An 8006-nucleotide genomic window follows, 5' to 3' on the forward strand; every position below is an offset into this window, starting at 1 on the left:
TATAAACTTCACCAGAATGACAAAATTAGAAAAGACTTGGTAAGATCTCTAGTGAAATGTTAAATCTAGTGATGTTGACTGTTTTTGGAATTAGTCTAACCTGTAATGTGCACTTTAAAAGAGTTGTGTCATTTATTTTTACAGTCATGTGTTACACTCACTTTAAATGAGACAGTCTCTGTGTAGGACGTGTTTAAATGAGCTCAGAGACTTGTGAAACTGTAGGAAACAAAACCACAACAAACTGTTAACGCACAACACACACAGATACAAGGGGAGCAGGTCTGAGTGGAGTCCTGGATCAGTCCTAGTTCAGTCCTGATGTAGTCCTGGTTTAGTCCTGGTGTAGTCCTTGTTCAGTCCAGGTTTAGTCCTGGTCTGTCCTGGTTCAGTCCTGATGTAGTCCTGGTGAAGTCCTGGTTCAGTCCTGGTTTAGTTCTGATTTAGTTCTGGTTTAGTTCTGGTTTAGTCCTCATTCAGTCCTTGTTTAGTCCTGGTTTAGCCCTGTTTTAGTCCTTGTTTAGTCCTGGTTCAGTCCTGGTTTAGTCCTGGTTTAGTTCTGATTCAGTTCTGGTTTAGTCCTGGTTCAGTCCTGGTTCAATACTGGTTCAGTCCTGGTTTTGTTATGGTTTAGTCCTGGTTTTGTCCTGGTTTAGTCCTGGTGTCATCCTGGTTTAGTCTTGGTTTAGTCCTGGTTCAGTACTGGTTTAGTCCTGGTTTTAGTCCTGTTTTAGTCCTTGTTCAGTCCTGGTGTAGTCCTGGTTCAGTCCTGGTTTAGTTCTGATTCAGTTCTGGTTTAGTCCTGGTTTAGTCCTGGTTCAATCCTGGTTCAGTCCTGATTTTGTTACGGTTTAGTCCTGGTTTTGCCCTGGTTTAGTCCTGGTTTAGTCCTGTTTTAGTCCTTGTTTAGTCCTGGTTCAGTACTGGTTCAGTCCTTGTTTAGTCCTGGTTTTGTCCTGGTTTAGTCCTGGTGTCATCCTGGTTTAGTCTTGGTTTAGTCCTGGTTCAGTACTGGTTCAATCCTGGTTTAGTCCTGGTTTAGTCCTGTTTTAGTCCTTGTTCAGTCCTGGTGTAGTCCTGGTTCATTCCTGGTTTAGTTCTGATTCAGTTCTGGTTTAGTCCTGGTTCAGTCCTGGTTCAATCCTGGTTAAGTCCTGATTTTGTTACCGTTTAGTCGTGGTTTTGCCCTGGTTTAGTCCTGGTTTAGTCCTGGTTTAGTCCTACACAGTAGACAAACACAGCCAGTCAAAACACAGTTTGGACACATTCTTTCTTGTATTTTTCTTCCTTATTTCTATAATTATTTTCTGTGTAGATTCCCACTGAAGCATCACAACCAGGAATGACACATATGGAATGTAGTGAACAAAAATAAACTCAAAAACAGTTTCAGATTTTTATAACTTTTTGCTTTGATCAAGGCTTTGCATTTTTTGGCTTTCGTGACCCTTTGCTTTGGCACAGCCGTGAAGAGAAAACCATTTCAGGAGACTTCATGATGGAGCTCACTGAGAGAAGGTCAAGGGTCCACAAAGCAAAGGGTGGAGATATTTAGTAGAGTTATTTAACTGTTTTATCTCCATCATATGTCTAATGTGTGCTGAAATGTAGAACGTGGAAAACCTAAAGAAAAATACACTGAAGGAGAAGGTGTGCCCAAACTTTTAACTGGTGCCATATATAACTGGACTCAGATTAAATGACGTCAGTTCAACATCTGGAGTCTCACAGCTGAAGGACATTACACTGCACACTACCTCCTAGCTCCTACCTCCTAGCTCCTCTCTCCTCATCTTTTCCTCTCCTCGCTCTTCATCTCTTCTCTCCTCATCTTCTCTCTCCTTGTCTCCTCTCTCACCTCTCTCCTCCTCTCCTGGTCTCCGCTCCCCTTGTCTCCTCGTCCTCTCCTGGTCTCCTCATATGTTAGTGATTACAGAGGGAGGGGTCACTACTATTTTTGTTCAGACTTTAAATGCCCTGCTCCCCTTCTCCCCTCCTACCTCCATCGCCCCTCTTCTTCCCTCCCTCCTCTCCTACTCTCCTTTTCTATCCCTCTTTCTCCTCTCCTCTCATCTGTTCTTTATTACTGAGGGAGGGACATTTTATTTGAGTTAACTTCTGTTTATTTTCTGTCCATCAGGGACACGTGTGAGAGAGACCCAGTTTAGACTTCAAATCCGGGTCAGAACCAGGTCTGAACCAGGTCTGAACCAGGTCTGAACCAGGTCTGAACTAGGTCTGAACCAGGTCTGAACCAGGTCTGAACCAGGTCTGAACCAGGTCTGAACTAGGTCTGAACCAGGTCTGAAAGGTCTGAACTAGGTCTGAACCAGGTCTGAACTAGGTCTGAACCAGGTCTGAACTAGGTCTGAACTAGGTCTGAACTAGGTCTGAACCAGGTCTGAACTAGGTCTGAACCAGGTCTGAACCAGGTCTGAACTATGTCTGAACCAGGTCTGAACCAGGTCTGAACTAGGTCTGAACTAGGTCTGAACCAGGTCTGAACCAGGTCTGAACTAGGTCTGAACCAGGTCTGAACCAGGTCTGAACCAGGTCTGAACCAGGTCTGAACTAGGTCTGAACTAGGTCTGAACCAGGTCTGAACTAGGTCTGAACCAGAACTAAGCCAGGTCTAAACCAGGTCTTTACCAGGACTAAACCCAGTCTTAACCCAGTCCCCAGTTTACTGCAGATTTCAGTGCGTCACTCTGACGTTGGTATTTTATTTTTATTGACGTGGAATTCCTCTGTCACAACATGCACGTATGAGTGTGCATGTGAAACAAGAGTGCATGTGTGACGAAAGTGCACGTGGGAGGGTCCCTACAGTGGCCTCTAAGAGACATAAATCAGTGCTTCATTTGATAACTGGAAACAACCTCCTGTGTGTCAGATGCCCTCCCATCCTCCCGTGTCTCTATTTCTCAAATGTCCTCTCACCCTCCTGTATTCCTGTATGCCAGATGCCCTTCCTGTTCATTCCAAACCTTGAGTGCCTGTGTTTGTGAAATGAGACAGAAAACTGGGAACTTGACCAAGATCCTGGTCCAAGATTCACATCAGGACCAGATCAAGTCCAGGTCTAATCCAGGTTTTTGGGTTTAAAGCCACGTCTTTCAGAACAGACTTAAACTATAGTTTATTCGATAGTTTATGAAGTCCTGGTTCAGTCCTGGTTTAGTCCTTGTTTAGTCCTCATTCAGAACTGGTTTAGGTCTGGATTAGACCTGGTTTAGTTCTGGTTCAGATTCCTCAGTTCCAGCTGTTCTTCTGCTCTGCTGCAGCTGTGACCTCTCATGACCTCTGTGTGATGCACTGTGACCCTGACATGTGCCTGGGGTCAGAGGGCAAGGATCACAGTGGGGCACGTGTTTGGTCTGGTCTTTGGTCTGGACTTTGGGTTAGACCTGGATTAGTTCCAGTGCTCAGGGTCACATAGATCTGATCTGTGACATGTTCAGAGTTTAACCTGACACACAGATGTTTAATCCTGGTTTGTCCTGATTTAGTTCTGGTTTAGTCCTGGACCTGGTTCAGTCCTGGTCTGTGGGCAGATGGTTCTAGGTGTGGTTGGTTCTTTATGTCTTGTCTTTCTCTCTCCTCTCCCTCCTCTGGTTTATTTTTATGAGACTTTTTCATCTTTATCTTTATGAGAGGGGAGGATCCTGTGTGTGTGTGTTTGTGTGTTTGTGTGTGCATGAATGTGTGTGTGTGTGTGTTTGTGTGCGTTGGGGAACACTGGTGACACTACACGTCATGTAGAGATAGATATAAAAATACTCAATTGTTGCCACTTAAAACCACAAGTTCCAACTCCCGAATAATAATAACAGTGATGTGAGTCACTGTTCCACACTGGTTCACCTGATTTATGCCTATTCAGCACTTTGGTCAAGTGTGGGTGTTTTTCATGTGCTGTAGAAATAAAGATCTACATGTTGTTAGGGCCAGAGTTGGAGAAGCCAGAAGATTATAGATACACATCATGTACAAAAGTCACATTAAAAGCAGTAGAGAAGGAGTGATCTCATGAGATGTTCAAAGATTTAAGCTTCAAGCCTGACTGGCTTCAAAAAGTAGTTTTGAGAAAGTCCAGTAGAACAGACAGAGACCAGTTCATGTTTGTTCACAGCAGCCAATTCCAACCAAAGTACCATAGGAATCAGGTTAAAGATGCTGCAGGACCCTGAGGTGCCTTGTGACCTTTGATCTTTGACCTTTGCTCACCACAAGGCTAAGCAGGCTGTCTGTATTTAATGTCCTCCATCTCAGCATGTGGATTAATGATTGTTATTGGCAGCATAAAGCTGTTATTATTTAGAAAAATAATATTATAATGAATATAAAAGACAACATTGATAAATATTTAAGCACACTCTCATGTTTTCTGTGTTAGGCGTCAGAGCTGTGTCATCGGCACATTTAAATCATTTCAAAGTAACATTTACCAGGAACTTCAAAAGCACTAAATAAATAAAATGGGGATAAAGCTGCCTCTTTCTTTCTGAACTATCAGAACCAACACAAATGTACAATTCCTCTATACCTGCTTCATGACACTATTCAGAGAAATATGTAGCACTGAAAGAACCCATATTTAAGTCTACCAAGTGTAAAGCCAGCGGACCACACAAAGTTCTGGTTTAGTCCTTAGTCAGTCCTTATTCATTTCTAGTTTAGTCCTGGTTTATTCATGCTTTAGTCTTGTTTCAGGACTGGTTCAGTCCTCATTTAGTCCTGGTCTGACTGAAGTGGTCCTGACTCACACAGACCGCTTGTGTCATGTCTCTGTCACAAACTTTAAATAGAGCACAGCCCCGCCTCAGGCCCAATGTACAGACTCATCATCATTACCACAGTACCCACAGCACCCTATGGCACCCATACTCTCACACAGAAGTACCCTCTAACTCAAGAACTAGGGAAATAAATCTATTTACTACAGAAGTATACTGTCAATTTATGTAATTATACTTACTTGTTTTAATGATACCGATGACTCAAATTCTCCAAATGTCTTAAAGAATTTAAAAAAAAAGGGGCATTTTACTCAAATACTTTTATTCTAATCTAAAACTATACCAGGCACTTCCTGGTAAGTGCTTAAGTACCCCAAGGGGTCCCTGTACCTAGTTAGGAAACACTGCACTATGGCACACTCTGACCACATGAGACCAGCCCCTGATCCATAGAGAATATAAAGAAGTTAGAAGCAGCTATAGTAGCTAATCTGGAGCCCAGATCCATATTTGGAATTCCAATCTCAAGTATAGCAGCAATTCGGAGCGAGGTTGTTGAAGGTAACACCCTTTCCTTAGCAACGCTGTCCATCAAACCTGTTTCTAACGCTAGCGGGAGCAACCTCAGGAAAAGAAACCGTCTGACTGGTCTGTTATTAATGTTCATATCTTGATTTAGGGACAAAAAGGTGAAATAAAAACAGCAGGGTGGTGTAGATGACATTGTAAGGTGTGAATGATGAACCTGACAGTGGCAGTTTCAGGGGACACGTTTTTTCAGAAGAAAGTCAATTGGAGCTAAAGTCCATGGAGCTGAATCAAATCTGTTTGGAACGCGGTGGCTACCAGGTTGGCTATGTTCAGATAAACTATATAAAGGCTATGGTCTGACCACAGCACCCAGACCACCCTCCCAACCAACCAACCCCTGACCACATAAGACTGCCCCCTGACCACAGGCTCCAGGGTGAAACATCTCCATTGTCTCATGTCAGAGCCAGACATCTCATTATGGAACATCTGAGCTCCACCACTAAAGCTCTGAGGACAAGAGCCTGGGACCAAAGCCACCAAAGAGACGCCAAACAGATGCTAAATGTGGGATAACACCAGGAATAACACCAGAGCCAAACCAGGACTAAACCAGGACTGAACTAGAACTAAACCAGGACTGAACCAGAACTGAACTGAGACTAAACCAGGACTGAACCAGGACTAAACTAGGATTAAACCAGGACTGAACCAGGACTAAACCAGGACTGAACTAGAACTAAACCAGGACTGAACCAGAACTGAACTGAGACTAAACCAGGACTGAACCAGGACTAAACTAGGATTAAACCAGGACTGAACCAGGACTAAACCAGGACTGAACTAGAACTAAACCAGGACTGAACCAGAACTGAACTGAGACTAAACCAGGACTGAACCAGGACTAAACTAGGATTAAACCAGGACTGAACCAGTACTAAGCCAGGACTAGACCAGAACTGAACCAGGACTAAACTAGGACTAAACCGAAACTGAACTAGGACTAAACCAGGACTGAACCAGGACTAAACCAGGACTGAACTAGGACTAAACCAGAACTAAACCAGGACTGAACTAGGACTAAACCAGGACTGAACCAGGACTAAACTAGAACGAAACTAGGACTGAACCAGGACTGAACCAGGACTAAACCCCGACTGAACTAGGACTAAACCAGGACTGAACTAGGACTAAACTAGGACTAAACCAGGACTGAACCAGAACTAAACCCAGACTGAACCAGGACTAAACTAGGACTGAACCAGGACTAAACCAGGACTAAACCAGGACTGAACCAGGACTAAACCAGGACTAAACCAGGTCTAAGCCATGAATAAACCAGGAAATCCCTATAAAACTCTGACTGATATGCCCCTGACTGACCTATTGAGCGTCTCTAAATGATCTGAACTTTTATAATTACAGACTGAAAGTGCATATGAAGGGTTAGACTACACACTTCAAACAAAGTTAACATCATTATCAAAAAATCTTGCCTAGGCTTTTATCATTCTGGTGAAGTTTACCATTTTACTTCCTGGTTGGACACGAACAGCAGATGTAGAGGTACTTCTATAACTGTTACCTAGCAACCATAATGTAAATGAGGGAAACATGTTTAAATTACACAATAGTTATGATTAGACTAATGAGAATAAATTACAACACATTTATTTAGTTAAATGAAGGTGCAAACTGTCAGAAACATGCCTTCTTTGTGCATAAATTGTCTCTGTCTCTGTATTTTGGATGGAGTTTTGCATTTTGATAACAAAGGTACTTCTTGTTTTCTACATTTCTTCACAAACTATTATTTAACTGATGTAAAACTATGATAAATATTTAGTAGAGGTACTATCACACCAAACCAAGTCAAAATTAAAACAGCATAAAAGCCTATTATGTGCACTTTGATTAACTCTGTGTAACCCTGCTCTAATGTGATAAATGTCCCGCATTGGAGCTTTAATCCTGTTCTAATGTAGTGTCCTCCTCAGAAACATCCCTGGAGATATGTTTTATTTTATTCATATATGTTTCAATAATCCTGCACATTTAGTCTGTCTCTCTCTGCACAGCTCACAGCACTCTGTTACTCACACCTGGTGATGTCATCAGGTGCTGCCCCTCTGGGTTTTTTAAGTCCACACTCCACCAGACTTACTCTGATCCCTTCAGCTCATACTGTCTTTGATAAACTCCTAAAGCCTAAAGTTAGCAGCTATTGTTTTAGCCTCATTTAACCTGCCTCTTATGCTCTGCTGATATTTTCTCCACATGCACCTGTAGGCTTGGACCTGGTTTAGTCCTGATTTAGTCCTGGTTTAAACCCAGTTAAGTCCTTATTTAGACCTAGTTTAGTCCTTGTTTAGTCTTGTTTAGACCCAGTTAAATCCTGGTTTAGTCCTGGTTTAAACCTAGTTAAGTCCTGGTTTAGTCCTGGTTTAAACCCAGTTAAGTCCTGGTTTAGACCTGGTTTAGTCCTTGTTCAGTCCTGGTTTAGACCCAGTTAAATTCTGTTTTAGACCTGGTTTAGTCCTGGTTTAGTCCTGGTTTAAACCCAGTTAAGTCCTGGTTTAGACCTGGTTTAAACCCAGCTAAGTCCTGGTTTAAACCCAGTTAAGTCCTGGTTTAGACCTGGTTTAAACCCAGTTAAGTCCTGGTTTAAACCCAGTTAAATCCTGGTTTAGTCCTGGTTTAAACCCAGTTAAGTCCTGGTTTAGTCCTGGTTTAAAC

Source organism: Boleophthalmus pectinirostris, unplaced genomic scaffold, assembly GCF_026225935.1.
Source record: "Boleophthalmus pectinirostris isolate CB_2022bp ecotype Guang Dong unplaced genomic scaffold, ASM2622593v1 HiC_scaffold_2, whole genome shotgun sequence".
Classification (NCBI taxonomy): Eukaryota; Metazoa; Chordata; class Actinopteri; order Gobiiformes; family Gobiidae; genus Boleophthalmus; species Boleophthalmus pectinirostris.